This window comes from Apis cerana, linkage group LG1, assembly GCF_029169275.1.
Source record: "Apis cerana isolate GH-2021 linkage group LG1, AcerK_1.0, whole genome shotgun sequence".
Classification (NCBI taxonomy): Eukaryota; Metazoa; Arthropoda; class Insecta; order Hymenoptera; family Apidae; genus Apis; species Apis cerana.
Window position 1 is genome coordinate 3,403,831 of NC_083852.1, and position 20,545 is coordinate 3,424,375.

The 20,545-nt window shown below is 38.6% G+C and overlaps 1 protein-coding gene across 1 annotated transcript in view; it reads right to left on the reverse strand.

Annotated features, from left to right (window-relative positions):
* The window catches only part of LOC107994778 (CUGBP Elav-like family member 2), a 383,891-nt gene extending 370,809 nt beyond the window's left edge, over window positions 1–13,082 (reverse strand). The window contains exon 1 of the mRNA XM_062085667.1: window positions 13,064–13,082. The gene's annotated coding sequence lies outside the window, so the exon portion shown is untranslated. The remainder of the gene's footprint in view (window positions 1–13,063) is intronic.
* Window positions 13,083–20,545: the final 7,463 nt, after the last annotated feature.

The window sequence follows — 20,545 nt, forward strand, 5'->3', positions numbered from 1 at the left end:
ACTTAACAACTTTTGCGTAATGCAGTTTCAATATAAATTTTAATAAACCCGCTTTTGTAATACAGTTCGCGTTTATAATGTAGTCACGTTTCGTTGGAATGAAATTTTTCAGAAATTAAAAATGAAACAATGATAGTTTTGTACAACGACGAGTTCGATGTAAATTTTATTAATTTTTTCTTTTTTTTTTTTTTAATTATTTGTTTTATACGTGTTTTGCGAAATAAAATTTTCGAAATTAAATAAAACTGTGCTTTCTCGTCGGTTGATAAAATTGATATTTTATTCACTACGTTTTTGTGACGTAAATCAGCTTCGTATACACATATTCTATATACGCGATTTATCTGAATTTTATACAATACGATATTTATTATTCGCGTAAAAATTATTTCTATATTATTACATTTTGTCAAATAAATCGTCCAATTTTTTTTTCTTTTTTTTTTTTTTTTTTACTTAATTAATCACAGACGAAATTTCGTTTTTCGATTCTCGAAATATCTTCGAAAAGGATTGAAGAAAATACATAATTTCTCAACTCTCAAAAAATTTGCTCGAAAATGAAATTTTTGCAACAATAGCAATGGTAGTTGGGAGAAATTGTACTTGTCCACGGAGGATTGAAAAACAAAACAAAAAAAAAAAAAAAAAAAAAAAAGAAAATAAATAAATAAATTCGATCCCGACAAAGTTTATTTTTTCCCTGAATAAACTTCGTGATAATAGATACAACATTCTATATGATAAACTTTGTTTGTCCTTCTTTTTTTTTTTTTTTTTTTTAAGAGACTCTATATTTCTTCGCTGTATTGAATCAAAGAATACGTGAATATGCAACAGGGCCAACGTTTCGAGGAGGATAAATTTATCTACGAAACGAATCGATCATCGTGTCGTGCACTGAAAAGAATTACGATCTTTTTTCACGATACATTCAACCTGTTAATCAATAATTACGACCAATTTTTGTATTTCTATTTACCTGCCCCTTCATACACGCCCAAGATATTAAATTTTATTCGATACTTTCAAAAAATTCCCATTTGATCACCCATTTCATCGAACGGAATAAACGTGATACAACGAGTCTCTCGTGTATTTATAAAGGAAAAAAGGAAAAATTTAAAAAGAAGTAATAATAACAAACTTATAAAAAAAAGAAATCAACGTATATTCTTCTTCTTCTTCTTCGAAATTTATACCCAAAAAAATCCACAAACAATTTTTATCTTTACAACTCGCTCGATCGCATCAAAACCCAATGTTTCCGAGTAACAGATTCATTTCCCCCTTTTTTTCAAAACACACGAATATATATATATATGTATATGTGCAACTCTGGTGGATAGTTTGAAAACTCGTGGGAAGGTTTGTCAAGATTTAAGCCCTCTCTCCCCCCTCGCGTAACTTTATCATCCGTGCAGGGTGGCCGCTTCTCCACGGATTGGATAGTCCAGGAAAACGCATTATCGATATTGAAAAATCGTATCCCCCCGTGCGTGTGCATGTATCGAGATCGTGGATCGACAATTCGAATATTATTCGCGTGTAACGAAACAGAATCGTCGAAGTGAAAGCCCTTCGAGCATTTAACTGCATAGTAAAATATTTTACTATATTTTATAATATTTTAACGGCATGGAAAAATATTTTACCGAAATCGAATCGTAATTATTTTGTAACATCGCAGCAAGAAAGTAAGAAAGTATAAGAAAATGGTAACAAAATATACTTCGAATAGCAGTGAAAGATGAAAGAATAAAATCAACGACAAGAAAAATAAAATCCTAACATTTAAATTACATGCTATAATTACATGGCTAGACTACATCCACTAGACTCCGTCTCCTTTTCATGATTTTCGAAGAATACGAGTTCCCACCCCTTCGCCGATCCAAATCACCCTCGAATTTTATCGAAAGCAATCGAGATTATCCATAACTCTTCCTATCGTGCCAATTTCGTTCTCGAGATTTGGGCGAAAAAACATCAATTCCACCCTCCCCTCCCTATAACCCCATCAATCCCATCTTTGAAATTACGAATCTAGCGGAAAAGGAGGAGGGCAGTGTTTATCTTTTCGGGGCATTATAAGGGAAGAGCAAACAAGAAAAATCTCTTCGTGGCCTATCCTGTTTAACTGGAAGGGGGCTCGAAGGAGATCGATCGATAGGGGGGGCATCGTTTGCTCTTTATATTTGCTCGGTTCAAACAGCGCAGCGCGGTCGGTTTTCGATTTCGAAATCGCGTTGCGTCCAAGATCGATACTACTCGAGGGGCACCAACGAGTGATCGAGATCTTTGGGTAAATATATATATACATGCTCGATTATGAAAGGGAAAAAGAAGCGTTTCTCCCGTAGATTTGTGTGATTCCATTAGTTGAGAACACGAATTGCAAAAATTAATGTTCGATTTTGGAAGTTGCGGAGATATTGCTCTATTGTTAAAAAATGGCAAGTGAGAGATGGAAAAGAAAAGTAATTTGTTTATTCGTTTTTAAAAAACTGTAATTTTCTCTCGTTCTTCTCGTTTGAATATTTTATTTCTATTTTATTTATTAATTATTATTTATTTTCTTTGCGGTTCTTTTCAATGTTAACTTTTTATGTATATTTAATTATAGTTTTATTAGGCTAGATTTTGTTGCCTCTCTACTTCTTTATTAGGAAATGTTGTAAATTTACACTCCAATGTGGCAAAAGTATTATAGCTTCATAAAGCTTTCCTAAAATAAGTGGATTTAAATAAAACTAGCTCAAACGAAGACGAATCTTTGATTTCGAACTCGTCGAGATTGATAATATTCCTATTAAGAAAAAGATCGAAAAATGAATTCGCAAAATAAAGATACCGAATTCTTTTAACTGCCAATCCAGAAAGGAAGAAGAGAAAGCGAGAAAAATATTGCAAAATCGAAAAAAGTATCAACACCAAACGAAAATAAAAATTAAATCCGTTCTGATTACAAGCGAAATCATATTCAAACTTTCCTTGAAACTCGAATAGAAAGACAAATTCTCCAAATAAATTATTCTTCTCGACCCATACAACGAATAAAATTACAGCGAATTTCCAGTTCTCTTAGCGTGAATCGCCGATCCAAGAAAAAGAGAAACCGTTGCGGCCATTTTCATTTGCCGCAAACACCCCACTTCTCCTGCACGATCACGCTTAAAAGCGTCGAAGGAGCAGCTAATCGAGTTCGACCCATTACGATTCATCGAGTGACATCGAGTCGAGACAATCCTCCCCCTCCTCCAACGTCTCAGACGATCCTCACGAAATCGTCTCGATAAATCCAGAATCGATCTCGCGACGGGGAGGGGGAAAAGTTGGAAACGATTGGAATCGCGACAAAACCTGTCCAAAGTCGGTTTTCATTTGATGGATTAAATCGCGGTGGTTGGATATTTCGAATATATATATATATATATTTTTGTCAGAGAAGGTTGAGGCTGGACCTTGGACCTCTTTGTCGGTGACCAATTCGAGCGAGGAGACGAATTGGGGACGACTGGGGAGGGTCGCTTGAAAAATTGTGTGTATGAAAGAGAGAGAGAGATGGTGGAGAGACACACAGTTTGACGAGTGATTGATTGTGCCGCGTGATTACAAAGAGTCGCGGCGCACTGTCGTACTTTTTTTTCGACCGAGTTTTTTCCTCTTTTCGAGGCTGGCTGCAAATTTGGGGAACGCCAGTCTCCGTCAGAATTTCTCTTTTCCGATCAATCCTTGCTTATTTTTAATTTTTTACAAATAAATCGACCCCGTTCATCGTAATTTTTATTATTCACTTCTTGAACGAGAGAAATCAGTATATATATATATATATATGGATCTCATGGTTGGTGAATGAAAAAGTTAAGTGAAGAATTCTCCGCCATTTCTATACGTCCTCCGTTTTAATCAACGTGGCCACGTGCCATTGTTTATAATTTCGAAGGGGACGTCGTGTGGAATTAATACTTGAAACTGGCGCAAATGGCGCATCCGACGAAATGAATCGTGGCCAATAATTATTATAATGGAGCGGCAGGTGGCACGGCAATTTCAGCGATGCGTTTTAAGCGCGTTTCAACGTTCTATTTGCCGGCGAATCAACGCGAGAAAAACTTCTGCGACGTCTCGAACATTTTCGGCATCTTTCTGGCTTGAAACAGCATAAATCCAGCATAAAAGTTGGGGATGGATTGTTGCGAATAATATTTTGATTATAAAACGAAGAAAAAGTTTTTCCTCTACGATTTCGGTAGAAGGAAAAAAAATAAATCGTGAATGTAGTTTTCGATCGATAATTCGGATGATCGGAACATTCCTTGCCTGTAAAGAATACGCACTTTGAAATTTATTTTCTTATTCATCCCTCGCAAGATCAGGAGAATCAAGAATGATCCGAGGGTCTAAAAGGAAGGAGTGGAATCAGAAAATAGAATATCAAAAGGATATCAAACATCGAAAGAACTCGCAGAAACTTGGCTGATATTTTATCTCCGTTCCGTGTAAGAATCGTATTTCACAGTTCTAAAATTATACGGCGAGGAATCTCTTAAATTTTTTTCCCCCTTTTCACAAATCTAATATCGGTATCGATCGATTCCATTTAAAGACAAAGATTGCCAATTCCATTCACTCCTCCGAATTCACGGTTCGCGGAAAATAAATTTTTAATATTCGCATAAAAATTATTTTCGCGTTTCCTTCCACGATGTTCCAAGAAGAAAAAACACAACGCAGAGATCTCATCCCTCTCGATAAAACGTCCCGCCTGTGTTTTTCATTTTCAGTAGAATCCGCGATCTTTCAAATTTTCAATATTTCCAGCCAAATTTTTTCGTCGTATTAAAGCCTTGATTTCGCCTTTCCAATTCAGAAGTTCGAGCGGAAATTCGATAAAGCCAAAAAGAGATATTCGTCCATTAATCTGATAGATTCAAATACTACATTTCTATACAAACTCTCTCTCTCTCTCTCTCTATCTTTCTCTGTATATACGCGTTTATTTTAACGATATATCGAGACTAATATCGAGAAAATTCTTTTGGAACTGAAAAAAATAAAGAAAGAAAGAAAGAAAGAAAGAAATATTTTTGAATCTTTATATACGAATATACTCGCGTTTTTCATCAGTTTTACCTGTACCATTACTTGTCCCTGACGTTTGTGAAAAAAAAGAAAAAAGAAAAAAGAAAAAAAAGAAAGAAAAAAATTTGTTTATTGAAAAGCTCTTTGAACGGTGGGTTACGTGGGAACTCGATTTTATCTTTGGATGTATATCCACGCACAAAGCCGACTGTGCACGCGGGAAACGGCTTGCAGACGAAAGAGTTGCAGGAAATGTTTGCCGGATTTTTGCCCGCCACTGAAATTTTAACACATTCGTAAATCCAACGCTTTCGCTTCGCAAATCACGACACGCGTTGCGTGTGCGTTCGACTGACGAAAGATCGGCCGAAAACGGTTTAGTGGGGAAAAAAAAAAAAAAAAAAAATGAAACGTTTCGATTCGTTGCCATCGATAAAATTACTGGAATTCGAATATTTGCAATAACTCTTAGGATTCCATTTAGACGAAAAATCGATTGCCGTGTTTTCTTACCGAGCGTGTTACAAAGTGAGGTTATGTTTTACGAAAAACTTGATTATTTATTACGCACAGATATTCAAGATACTTGACACTGTCGAAGAAAATATTTTTCAAAATTCATTTACTGAATATTTCTAAAGCTTTCGATTTCGAAAGATCAGCGGAGAATCGTTTGAAAAGAAAAGAAAGAATGAAACGTTTTCGAATATTTGTAATAACTCTTAAAAATCAGTATATTCTTATCGAATGCATCTCATACTGCTCGCACGTTACAAAGTGAGGTTATGTTTTACGAAAAACTTGATTATTTATTACGCACAGATATTCAAGATACTTGACACTGTCGAAGAAAATATTTTTCAAAATTCATTTACTGAATCATTTTCTAAAGCTTTCGATTTCGAAAGATCAGCGGAGAATTGTTTGGTGGAAAAGAAAAGAAAGAATGAAACGTTTTCGAATATTTGTAATAACTCTTAAAAATCAGTATATTCTTATCGAATGCATCTCATACTGCTCGCACGTTACAAAGTGAGGTTATGTTTTACGAAAAACTTGATTATTTATTACGCACAGATATTCAAGATACTTGACACTGTCGAAGAAAATATTTTTCAAAATTCATTTACTGAATATTTCTAAAGCTTTCGATTGCGAAAGATCAGCGGAGAATCGTTTGAAAAGAAAAGAAAGAATGAAACGTTTTCGAATATTTGTAATAACTCTTAAAAATCAGTATATTCTTATCGAATGCATCTCATACCGCTCGCACGTTACAAAGTGAGGTTATGTTTTACGATCTTGGAGTGTTTTACCGAACGTTCTCTCATTGTTCGCATATTACAAAGTGAGGTTATGTTTAAAGTGATCCAAAGAGAAACTTGATTGTTTACTACTCACAGCAAGTATTAACGAAAGCAAATGCTTAATATCAATTCAACAATATATTTCGCCAAAGAATATATTTTTCAAAATTCATTCAACGCTGTGCATATTACACGAAATAACCGACGAAGAAAATACGATTTACTAAACACGCTTTCAGAATTAAAAAAAAAAAAACGTTCTATTACAATTAAAGCACAGTTTCGACAACGATATAGCAAATATATAAAAATACCCTTTCCATTCGACCCACGTGTGTCTTAATGACACCGAAACTCCTCTTCCATTCAACACTCTCCACCGCACAAATACTCGTCCCTTCCCCCCTCGATGTACTCGATAATAATCCCTGTGGCGCTTCATTTTCCCGCGTTCAGAAAATAATTACCGCTCGGTGGCTTGTGATAATTCGAGCGTAATGTCTTTATAGCCTCTTGGAACTTCTCTCTCCCTCCCTCTCTCCCTCTCTCTCTTTCAGTGGATAGCGGTAGACCGGTTGTGATAATGAGAGCGCGAATCTATCTCATTGCGGAGAGGGAAGCCCGGCTGGTTGGAGTAGTACTCTCCCAATGTGTATGGCATCAATCGCGGATATCGCATCATCTCCATCTGGCCATAAAATCTGCCGTACCTCGTTAGCCACGCTTGTTATGCTCCGCACCCCAAATTCAGCCCTCGCTGCGCTCTCCCCCCCACCCTTCCTCCACGCCCACGTGCGGGATCTATACGCGCGTGTGCGTGTATACGTATATACGTACGCGTGTTTACATGTATGGCACGTGCGCTACGTGGAAATGAATCCTATTCCCATGCACTCGTACGTATCGTCGGATACTAACCCCTAATTATTTCGAGTCGAACTTAACAGGAATTATGGTATATCGACACAGCTAGGAAAATATATATATATATATATGGTCATTTGCTTCGTTAGTCGCGGATTGACGAGGACGAGAATTTTGACGAATTTATTTATCTCGGTTGAGAGGAATTTCTAATATGGTGGATATACAAGAAGGGGAAAGAAATAGATTTGATGGGTGGTTGGCGAAAAACAATCCAGGATCGTGGAAATATTTTTTTAATCGACTAGAGAAAAATTTCGTCCCGTGGAAATGAAACTCGGAATTGGATTAAAAATATAGCTTGTTGAAAACTATGGTACACGTTCCCTGCATCTGACAACGTAATTTCTAGATATAACGTAGAGATCCGTTAATTTATTCATCAAAAAAAACGTGGTAATTCGCTTCTTCTTCCATAAATTCTACCATGGCGATCCTCACGGCGATAATTTGACCGTGGAATCTAATTAATCGCATTGAGAATTTCACGTGTCGTTGCCGAAATAAATAAAGAGATATATAAATAAATAAATCGTCATTCCTCCCCCCTTTCTCTTTCCTCGCGTCGCGATCTTCGACGTGGTAATCCGACGTGATAAAACTCTGGGAAACACGCGAGTCTCTTCCTCTTTTTCTTTTTTATTCCTCCGGATAAAGCGAGGGAAGGTCGTCGTCGTCGTCGTCGCCGCATCGAAATGATTTTCTCTCGGGTTACGCACCTCGATTTAGATGGGGCTTGCAAAATTCGACGTCCCGCTGCGGATTTTTCTGCCGCGCGAAAAACTTTTGAGCGGAAAATGCTAGTCGGATTGACGTGAAAGGGATGATGGTGGAAGGAAGAAAGGAAGGAACGTGGAAACGTCGAACTTACTCCTCTCCCTCCCTCTCTCTTTCCCCTCTATCTATCTCGATTTTTTCCTCTCGTTTCTCCTTCTTTTTTCTCCTTTATCTCTCTCTCCTTTTATCGATGCATCGTAGGAACGTTCAACGTCACTGTGAATTTTCGCTGTCGAGAGGGGAGGGGATGAAGACGTGAGACGACGATTCCCTGATTGCTGATGACAAGAAGGCGGGGATTTTCATAGCGAAATATGCTGAATATTGTGATTCCTTAAAATATAATTTTTTATCCTTTTCTGTCGCGCGCATTTCGTGACGATTGAACGAGATTAACAGGGTTTTAAGAATTTTTGGATGGCTTCATGATCATTATTAATTTTGAAATTTTATACGAATTGAAATTTTTCGTCAGAATCAATCTTCATCATTATTAATATGATAAAGATTATTCGAAGAAATGTTTCAAAGGAGATTCAATGATTTTTAATCATCACTTTTCTTTTCTTTTTATATTGGAAGAAATATCCTTAAAAATATCTCACACTGATCACGGATTGGTTGGAAATACAAGTATATACATTTTTACCATTTTTTTAATTCATCTAGCTACGAATTTGAAAATTATCGCGAATTAACGATCGATTTAATGATCATTTCTTTTTATATTGGAAGAAATATCCTTAAAAATAACTCACGCTGATCACGGAAATACAAGTATATACATTTTTACCATTTTAATTTATCTAACTGCGAATTTGAAAATTATCGCGAATTAACGATCGATTTAACGATCATTTCTTTTTATATTGGAAGAAATATCCTTAAAAATATCTCACACTGATCACGGATTGGTTGGAAATACAAGTATATACATTTTTACCATTTTACCATTAAAAGTTAATTTTAATTCATCTAGCTACGAATTTGAAAATTATCGCGAATTAACGATCGATTTAATGATCTTCTTTTTATATTGGAAGAAATATCCTTAAAAATATCTCACACTGATCACGAAAATACAAGTATGTACATTTTTACCATTTTAATTTATCTAACTACGAATTTGAAAATTATCGCGAATTAACGATCGATTTAATGATCTTCTTTTTATATTGGAAGAAATATCCTTAAAAATATCTCACACTGATCACGGATTGATTGGAAATACAAGTATATACGTTTTTACCATTTTACCATTAAAAGTTAATTTTAATTCATCTAGCTACGAATTTGAAAATTATCGAAACTTTCCTCGTAGGAGATGGCGATATTTACGAATCCCCCTTCTAATCTAATTAGATAAAAACCGTTATTAATTAATCATCGCGAGTTAAAAGTTAAAATACATTCATAATTTCCATCCTTCTCGGCCGAAATCTCAATCAAGTATTCATATACTCGTACAAAAACCATCCATCACGCCACGTATCTCCAGAACAGAAACTTCCTTCGCTTCCACGTTTATTATCCCACGATAAATATAGCATAAATATGGCAAAACGAAACGCATTAAAAAGAAGATAAGAAAAAGACAGAGAGAGAGAGAAAAAGCAGCGAATCACCGCTTCGTATCTGAAAAGAAATGACACGATTCTGGTGGCGATATATCCATCAGAATGGCCTCCCTCTCCCTCCCCCAAGAAAAAAGAACGTGTCCATCGCCTTGGTTGAGCTTACGCATTGTTCGAAGGACGAGATAGCGCGCGAAGACGAAGAAAGAGATAAAGGGCTGGAGATCGTGTTGCGCGCTCTGCGAAAGTGTTCATTAAAGACAACGAGCTCCGAACAAAAGCTCCCCTGTTATTGAGAGAAACGCGAAAATAACGGCGGGCGGTCCGCAAATAATATGAATGCAATTACGAGTAAACACGGGCGATTCGTGGAATGAATTTTCGGGATAGTATTCCATTCGTTCTCCCTGGCCCGTTGAAAGAATGTTGTGCTTTTATATGTATATATAAAAATAGCTTTATGAAAATGCCCCCTGGCGTGGACGGCGAATTCTAAGCGTGTGTTTGCGTCTCGTGCAATTTTGTCTATTATATTTCGCGAGATTAATATTGCACGATTTCTCTCGTTTCCTCCCTTTCAAAATCGTGTCCCAATTAAAAAATCCTAACCTAAAAAGGAATTTCTAAACTTCGCCTTTAAACGATGCATTCTCTCTCTCTCTTTCTCTTTCGTTCGAATTGCACCTCCTCTCACGAGAGAAATCTTCGTTGAAAAATGAATTCGAGCCAAGTATGAACCAAGTATAATTTAAATTCTACAACAGTCTTTTTAAACGAATCGCCCTGAAACTGTTTCGTTTTCGAGAAGTGAAAGAGGAAGGGAAAGAGGGAAGGCTTTTTTGTCCATGCGAATTGGCCGATCGCGTTTTTCAAGGGGCAAACAACTCATCCGTTCCTTTCGTCGCCGCCATTCATTCGTTCGACCCTTCCCTCCTTTCTTCTCTCTCCTTTCGCCTCCTGGATCCTGGCGGAGTCCACACTTCAGGGAAAAGGGGGACGGAACGAGAGGAGGAGGAATGGCGGTTATCAGATGTACGGAAACAAAGAGGAAGCTGGGCTGAATTCCGGGGAGTGGACACTCCTCTCAAAGGGAAACGTAGATGGTATCCCCCTCCTCCTGCAGTGCATGGCCGAGCCGGACACTTTTCATTACGTTCCCCTTTGTCCTATGGATATTCTTTCCGCCTTCCTTTCGACAGTCAAATCGCCCGCAACAACCGATATTTCCCTGATATCGAGAGATCATTTTATTATCCGCCACGATTAATGATTGCGCAGCTTCTATAAACTCGCGAATAAACCCTAAAATTTATCATTAATAATAAATTAAAAGTCGCGAATCATCCGAAGAATATATACGAAATGTGTAACTTGATTACCGATACGAGCGATTCCGTTTGTACCGACCTTCCTTCCGTAACGTATTTATTCCCTAAAAAAGAAGAAGAAGAAAGACAGCAGGGAAAGCAAAAGCGGGGACTTTTACTTTTTTTCCGTATCTCGAACAAACTTTTCCCAGCCGATTGTTCCATTCCATCGCGAGGGGAGGGGTTTCTAACCAGCGGATAAGTCGGCTTGACGTTGAAAAACTTGTTTGACAATGAATCCGTGGAGCGGAAAACGAGGGGAGGAGGGAGAGGAGCCGCTTAATGCACTTATTTTTAAAGTAATGGAAAGAGTTTGTCCGTTAAACACGCGGTGCGACGATGAAAAAACAAGCTGCACGCCTGACAAACCACAAACCGCGAACGAGCGAGCGAGACTCTATTTGCTCGCCTCATTGTCCGCCTTTTTTAATACGCCTGCTTGTATACGTTCGTGGCCACAGCGAGAGTGTGTTCGACCGGCTCGCGTGTGCATGTATGTTGGCTGCCTTATCTCTCTCTCTCTCTCCCTCTCTGTCTGTCTGTCGTTTAATCATCTTTTTCAGAAGACAACAGGCACGAGTTAAGCAAACACGATGAACAGTTCGATTCGGCTAAGTGCATATTCATGGCGCAAAAAAGAATAAAGGAGGGGAGGAGGGTGAACGGTTTGTTGATACACGCGAAATTGTTAACATAAGGAGATAAGTTGAATTTTGATAGTTGTTATTAATGTTACGACAACGTCAGATGTAAACACGCTATGCGTAGGTTCGTGGAATTATTGTAGAGGATTAAATAAACAAGATCGAGTGGCAGTAGCGCTGATCTCGCTTGTTTGTTATAATATTATTGTTTAGCGTTTAATCGTACGCACGGGTTGAACGGGAAAAATAATCTAAATATTTCCATCTTCTAACATTTTTCTCTCTAATTTGTTATTTTTGTATCATTTAAAAGGAAGCGTAAAGGTTCGACGAATATTTTTCTACCTTTAACACGATATAACCAGCGAGAAAAATGAGACGGTCTCTAGTATCGCCGCGCAACGTACAAACTTCATCAATTCCACCATGCGTACGAGTGTACTTGCTTTCCGCTCTACTCTATTGTTCCCCGCTTAAAAGTATAGTCTCTCTCTCGAATCGAAAGTGCGAGGAGGGAGAGAAGGAGAGGGGGAAAGTATTTCGAATAAACAATAAACTTGGAAAGCGTCCTCCGAAAAAAAATAAATAAATAAAAAAAGAAAAAAGAAAAAAGAAGAAAAGAATTTGTACGGCACTCGAGCTAAAAAATTGAGTGGAATTCCACTCTTGTGTTTCGCCAGACTCCATAACAGCGAAACACAACGTTATATGCATAGTTACGTGCATACATCAAAGGGGCATAGTAAACTCTAAAATATCAAAGAAACGAACAAAAACGATCCCCCTTCATATTTTTCCCCGTATTTTCCCAGAAAATAACCCGTGTGTAACGGTGAACCATCTCCTCTATAGGAGGAACGCCACGTAACGTCTTTATCCTCGTTGGACGATCGTTCCCTTTCCGAACGAGCGGGCGAAATTGCTCGGTCGATCGTGTCCCGGCCGCGGTGTAACAATAATAATGAATAACTCGATCAAAAGTAGCCCGAGTGTATCGGCAAACTCGATCGAGTGAGGCTGTTCGAGCAACGAGAGCTCGAACCGTTGCTGCGTCTATCTCCGTGAGAGCTTGCCAGAATGACTATTGATTCAGCGAAAGGGTTCGTCCCTAACTATTCATGGTTTTCGATGTCACGTGTCCTTTCATTCGCGTATGTATATACCCGCCCTCTACGTGCGCTTATACGTGTATATATATATATATATATGCTCCACGTTATATACCATATATGTACGTAACGTGGAAAGCCAGAGTCAGGGTGAGGGCCAGTGAAAAGGGGTAAAGAGAGAGAAAGAGTAACCAGTTGGTCTAATCTACACGCGGCACGTTCGACGTTTCAATTTGTTTTTTCTACCAAGGATTACTTTCTACGACGACTCACCTTTTGATTTCGACGAACCGAATCCGTGGCGATGATCGGCAATCCGGTTGGGTTGGCGGATCGATGCGGATAAATACCTCGCTTTTGATCTGAAATTTGCGATAAAAATTGGTAACATTCTGTTCTTTCCCCTCCTCTTTGTCGATACACGCAACATTCTTCGACGTTTTATTTTCGTCGAATCGATCATTTCGATGTATTAATTTACCGAATATACGGATACACATGTATACGCGTTACATAACCTAACCACATTATATAACAGTTCGGATATTAAAGATTTTCGACATTTCGTAATTCGTTATAAGTACGATCTTTCTTATTCGAATAGCAAGGAATGGTGGCGCTTCACCATTCTGAAGGAACGTAAAAATTTTCCTTCTCTGGAAATTATTCTTTCTCCTTAAATCGAATAAAGGAAGTGTCAAACGTTACTCACGTTCCAATTTTCCGAATAAACATTTCTCCAAGCGCGGGAATAAAGAATTCAATCGATAATAACACCACTTCGCGAAACATTTCAAGCGAACACGGAAATTTTACGTTGGATGGGCGAATAAATTCAACCACGTACGACTGACATCTTTGAAATGCTAGCGATTTGAAAGTAGAAGTGGTGGGAGATGCGTTAGTGAAGCTAGCCACGTGACACGGTCACGTGACTCTTAGTGCCGCGCGAAATCCTACATACTTTAAACGACTGTATCGTCTTGGCCCATACACGCGTTACTTATTTTTAACCAATCCAGATTAATTTTTACCGATAAATCTCGTTACTTTACATCGAAAAATCCACTTTATTTCCCCTACGTTTTTATTTACTCCCTTCGTGCAGAAAACCTTTATACCCCAATTTTTGTGTACAACCTCTCGTCCGTAAACACCGCTCTGAACACATTGGAAAAGAAAAAACGAAAAATGGAAGATGGACAACGAATTCTACACCCAAACAAACGAACCAACTTCAAACACTGCTCGAACAACGATATCCCCTTATCTATCTCGCGTACCCCACAGCTCGAATAAGGATTCAATCATGAACCGAACACGTGTTTCGCCCATTGGTTCGCGGTTCGAACGAATCGTCTTGCTAGTTGGCCGACAAACGTTTCGGGATCGTTTTCACCCCGGGGATGGGCGCCTATAAATCTTCTCCGACGCAAACGTAAACACATCGGCGGGATTCGGGGCGCATAAATCGGGGCCGCCAAAGATCAGCCCCCAAAGATAACCTCTCTCGACATGCAATAGCGTCCGCGCCGCTATTCGCACGGATTTTTGGAGGAAAAAGGGAAGAGAAGAAAAATTATAAGCCACCGCTTTCCATCGACCCTTTTCCCCCTTCGACTCACCCCCCACGCGTTCGTTCGTTATTTTTCTCCACTCTCTCTCCGTCTCTCCGTCTGTCTGTCCGTCTCCTCTCCTCTCCGCTCGATATATCGGGTAATAATGGACATGACGGAACGCGTAGCGAACGCGGGGAGGAGGGCGTAATACAAAATGCAAAATGGATTCTTGCTCGAAGGCATGGTCGCTCTGGCGCAAAAATTTTATGGCCAGAGAGATGGAACGTTGGGAAGAATATGCACCTTTTTCACGACTTTTTTCCGTGTTCCGTGTTGATGATTCTGATTGAAATTTGTTTCTCTCCCCACTCTTTCTTTTTTTTTCTCTCTCTCTCTCTCGTAGAGAAATAAAGACCAGCTCGAAAGTTAAAAATCCTTTTTTCATAAGAATAAATTCCGGCGGAATTTATATTGGAAGGAAGGGATCGATTTGTCGGGGGAAAGAAAAATCTTTTTCTTTCCTTCTTTCTTTCTTTTTTGCTATACGCATTAAGAAGTTTACGCTGTCTCGCCTACACACCTTTTCCCAGGGTTGGAGGAGGAGAGGGGAGGGGATTACAAAGGCTGGAGCCTCTGCAGAAATATTGATAAAGTCGTTTAAAGTAGCTCGCGTCAAACTTTTGAAGGATAAAAGAACAAAATGGCGAGTTTCAAAAGCGTAGATTGTAATCCACTGCGCCCGAGTACTTAGTGCCACGTTAATATTTCGAAGTCATTACTTTTTCATTCTCGCCAGCCAGCCACCAAGTTAAAAGCGTCGTTTATTTATTAACCGAATGGAGCAGCATAATCCTCGTGCCAATAATGTAACGGTTTTGATCGGGTCCCCCCTCTCGCCCATCGGTGAAAAATTACACCGTGCTCCGCCAAGATTTCCAACGTGATTTCATAGATAAACGAAACGATATTTCGATACAAACGGATTCTTTCGTGCATTTTGCCAATTTAAAAAGATTTAAAATTGCGATCACAATTTTTCGAATTCGATGATATATTTTCGGATTAAAATCGAAACTTATCTTCCGCTATTTTTGAATAAAAAGAACGAACGAACAAGTGGGATGGGATCAATTTTGTGCGAAACGAGAGAGAAAGGGAGGAGGGAAAGAGGTCTCTTCGTATCCAAAAATCAGGCTGGTTCCCCTTTTATCGGATTAAGCGTGGGTGGGATACGACGGTTATTCGAGTTTTTCAACGGGCTCGGGTTCCCCTCGGGCAGACACGTCTGCTCCAAGCCAAGTCGAAGCGACCCCTCCTCTGTTTTCATTACGACATTAAGAACTTTCTCGACAAACCCTCGAGTTAATCCATCCGGTAAACCGTCCCATAGATGTGTTAAGCTGGAGTCAACGAGCCAGGTTTATGCCATTTGCGGCCAATCGTGCCAAGTTGACGAATGAAAGTTGTTTCGACGAGATCCTCTTCTTCTCGATCTAACCTCTTTCTATTTTTCAAAAGGTATTCCTTTTCCTAGAATCTTTAATTCTTCTCGTGGAAATATTAGATAAAGAAAGGATTTAAGATTTAAGATGGAAGAAGAATCAAGGGAGGACTATTTGGGCCTTTTCAGTTAATTGAAAACTCTTTCGAAACGTCCTTCTGTCCGATAATATTAAAGGATAATACGTTAATAATGCTGGCAAGAACACGCTTTCGTGATTCTGCCCCCGTCTCAATGTGCATTCATTTACTCTCGCGAATTAAATTTTGTTTTATATTTCGGCGTTGCAGAGAAATTTCGCTGAATGGAAAATTCACGTGCGCTTATTCCACCCTGATTTCGGTTCTCCGTTTTGTCTAACCGATTGATGCCAGCAGCCCTGTTCCCTGGAAATGAAGAAATTATAGTGCTCGATGCCATTGAAAATCGACCTCTGTAATTGCGATCCGTGACGATGCGCACAATGCTGGCCTGCCCCCGCCCCCGTGGCCAAATTACATTGTTTGCAAACTCGCTTGGCCGAAACTCGCACGGAACAACAAACAATTCGAAAACGATAACCGAAGAGCCCGTCATCTACCAACTTGCACTCGACTCGGGCAGAAATGTCGCCGCCTCGTTAAGAGTTGCACGACGACCCTCCCTGCAATTATTCCGATAATTAACCGTCCCCGAGGAGGAGAAACACCGGCGCTTAATGAAGAATAAAATTTTCTCCCCTCTTAATTTTAATCACCGGACGAAAGAGTTTTTCCTCGATGTGTCTCGTTAGCCGAATCGAACAGGAGATCCTTCCAAACGTGCAAACGGAATAATAAAAGCCTTCGCTCCTTCTCGAGAAGACTACGAGCGCCGCTAAAACAGTGGCTCTCTCTCTCGTTAAAACCTGCCTTCTTCCTCTCGCGAGATCAAGTTCCTCTTGGACTTCATGAAAATGCTCGAGAAGAATCATCTGCTGTTCGATGCGCACATATTATTTGCCAGTTTATCATTTCTCGATTAAAAGCCGCGAGAGAAGCTCTTGAGAGAAGTTTGAACGAATTCGTTAATTCGTTTTTAATAAACGAGTCGACGAAACTTTATTGCGTGCGTAATTCGATATAAACTTAATGGACACAAGGAGGGCTTTTCAGTTAATGCTTTGTCCAAGACCTCCCCGTCCACGTTTCTCCCAGAGGGGGCTAGATTCGCTCGTTGTTTCCATTATTTCCTCTCCGTTCCATCGGATAAATTAACCAAGATCGCACGCTAATAACATCGAAATTTTGTTTCTCGCCTGAAAATCTCGGAATATCGAAAATACTTTGCGACGATTACCTTAATGAGGGGAGCGTTCGTTGTTTCCCTTCGTTCGAAAAAAGAGGAGGAAGGAGCCTCGTTATTTATTCAAAATATTAAATTTCACCTCTGTTCCATACCGTTGCGAACGAGCGAAGTTGAAAAGTTTTACCCCCTCCTCCTAGTTAAAAGCCAATACCAGCAGCCTTAATAATGATAGTTGCACCGATCGAGTGGTCCCTTAATTTCCAAATCAGGGGGGTGATTATTAGTCGTATCAATTTCATCCTTGCTCCTTTCGAATCCTCTCCAAGACCCGTGCAAGACTTCCTCCAGTTTCCTCGAGGAGGAGAGCTCAAATATCTCGGAGGTAGGAGTAAGAAAAGAAAGGTTTCTTTGCGTGAAGAAGATGGGATGGAAATTAAGCAATTTAATAGGGGCGTTAATGAAGGGGAGTTTGAAATTTTCAGAGAGAGAGAGGCAGTTCAAATATTGTTATCGGTTTGTGATTAATCATTTGTGCACACTGGCATCGGATTTTTCATCGTGGAAATTTTCAGAAAGGAAAGGAGGAGTTTGGATATAAACTTTTATGGCAATTGGTTGAAAAGAAACGACGTTTTGCTTTGTTTCCTCTCACGAAGAAAATTTAATGAGCATACAATTCAATAAGTATAAAGTTTTGCTGAAGGAATATATCTGTTTTACAAAACAACCGATCTATCTAAGAAAAACAAATAGGTGCCGACTGTGAAGTAATGGCATTGCTAGCAACTAGTTGAATAATAAAGCCATAAATAAAATTTCAATGAACTTTAAATAATTCTACAACAAAATATATTTGCATTTAGAAGAAATAAGTTGGAAGGAGAGGAAGAAGAAAGAAAGAAAGGAAGGTGGTGTAATTCGTTCGATCATCGTTGACGTATCTTTTGAATTCCACGAAAAAGAGTTCGAAAGGGGAGGAAATATTCTCGAGAAGCGCGACAAGGAGCAAGTTTCTTCGGATTTATTTCCGGGGAAAAACTTTATAACTGGTGGCGTAAGTATATAGTTGAGAAAGTTATTCTGACGGTAAATATGCCTGGAGTCGGTATTAAAGGGTATGAAAGAATCGGGTTCGAAAGAATCGTGCGTCGAAAGTGAAATTGATGTGTGGCACACGAGGAGAATTTCCAAGTGGAAGTTGGAAGCGCAATGAAGCCGAGTTCGGGGAAGTTCATCGAAGGAATCAAAATGACGAATGCGAAACCGGTTTAAAATTATTCTTCGCTCGTTTAACGAGCTCTTTGACCCGATATAAATGTAAGGACAGTGAAATTTTTCGATTGTACGATTTTAGGATGGAATAGATTGTGAATAGTTTTATTTTCATTTTTTTTTTCGATCTCTTATTTGCTATACTATTAGAATTACTTGCAGTGATTGACAGGGAGCAAAATCAATATTTAAACGTTTCCAACAATCCCAAGTAATTAATGATAAATAAAAAATTAAAAATTACTCGATTTCTTTTACGTAATCCACACATTCTACCAAAAATTCAAACATTATATTCCTCAAATGAAAAGAAAAGAAAAGAAAATTCAAAATTTCTTCACACCCAATTCAATGGAATATTCATAATCACCATTCTTAGATTCCTCAAACTAAAAGAAAAGAAAAATTAAAACTCACTTCCCATTTCTTCACACAACAGTCAATTCACCCTAAAAAAATTCAACTCTCAAACCATATGAAATCCATGGAATATTAATCACTTTCAATTTCTTCACACTCAATTCATCCCCAAAAACTTAACTCTCAAATATGGAGTCCATTATATTAAATAATCACTATTCCTAAATTCCTAAAAGAAACTCACTTTCAATTTCTTCACACAACACCCAATTCACTCTAAAAAAATTCAACTCTCAAATATGTTCATGGATTCATAATCACTATTCCTAGATTCCTCAAATTAAAAGAAAAAAAAAATTTATTTTCAATTTCATCACACAACTATATGAAATCCATGGAATATTAATCAATATTTTTCACACTCAATTCACCCCCAAAAATTCGACTCTCAAACCATATGAAATCCATGGAATATTAATCATTTCCAATTTCTTCACACAACACTCAACTCATACCATCATCCAAATACTCTACCATATATCAAAAATTCAAATGTTAATAAAATATTAATAAAATATTCACATTCACATTAAAATGAAATCCATGGAATATTAATCATTTCCAATTTCTTCACACAACTTAGCCTCAATTTATCCCAAAGACTTCAATTCTCAAATCATATGAAATCCATGGAATATTAATCATTTCCAATTTCTTCACACAACACTCAACTCATACCATCATCCAAATACTCTACCATATATCAAAAATTCAAATGTTAATAAAATATTAATAAAATATTCACATCCATGAAATTCACATTCACAAAATGAAATCCATGGAATATTAATCATTTCCAATTTCTTCATATTCAATTCATCCTAAAAACTCAATTCTCAAATCCATCCAATATTAATCACTTCCAGTTTCTTCACACAACACTCAACTCGCGCCATCATCCAAATACTCTATCACACATCAAAAATTCAATTATCGCACGAAATCTATGGAATATTATTTCTAAATTCCTGAAACGAAAAGAAAAAAAAATTAAAATTTACCCCGAAAAAATTCAACTCTCAAACCATATGAAATCCACGAAATATTACCCAAAATATTATCCCTATATCCCTAGAAAGAAAGAAAGAGAAATAAAAGAAAGCAGGTGGCTGCAAAACGTCGCATGGATGACGGTGATGGAGGTTCGAGCCCCCGTGCCCCTTTTCAACTCGTACCAACCCCTCTCGATAATACAGAAACACCCTGTTGGGGGAGGGGAGGACAAAAGCTAGGCGGCAACTCGAATGATCTCGGGTGGAGATGATGGCGAAGGAGGCGGAGGAAAGGTCCGAACGGCCCACCGAAAGATCGAAACTTCCACTCTCCTTTTCTCTCCCCTCCCCTCCTTAAGAAAAGAGAGAGGGACAGGGCTTTGCTAGCCGAGAAAAAGTTTCAACTCCCTGTGAAATCCCTGCGCTGTTATGAGGAGGGCCTTATCTTTGTGCCGGCTGGAAACTGCCGTCACTCGGTTACGAAAACTTATGTCGAAAGTTTTCGCTCTTAGTTGTAAAAAGGGCGTCGTGGTTCGATGGGCGGGCGAGGGGAGGGGAAGGGGGATAAAGTTGAGAAGAGAATTTCGAATATGGAAGATTTGGAACGTGGGAACGTTGAGTATAACGGGGAACGAGTCGCGCAGGTATATTTCTTTGAGAAATATCGTGGGGAGGTTGGAAGTTCAAGTTCAGGTAGCAATGTAAACTGGCATTGTGATGAATATACGTAAGCGTTTCTTTGCTC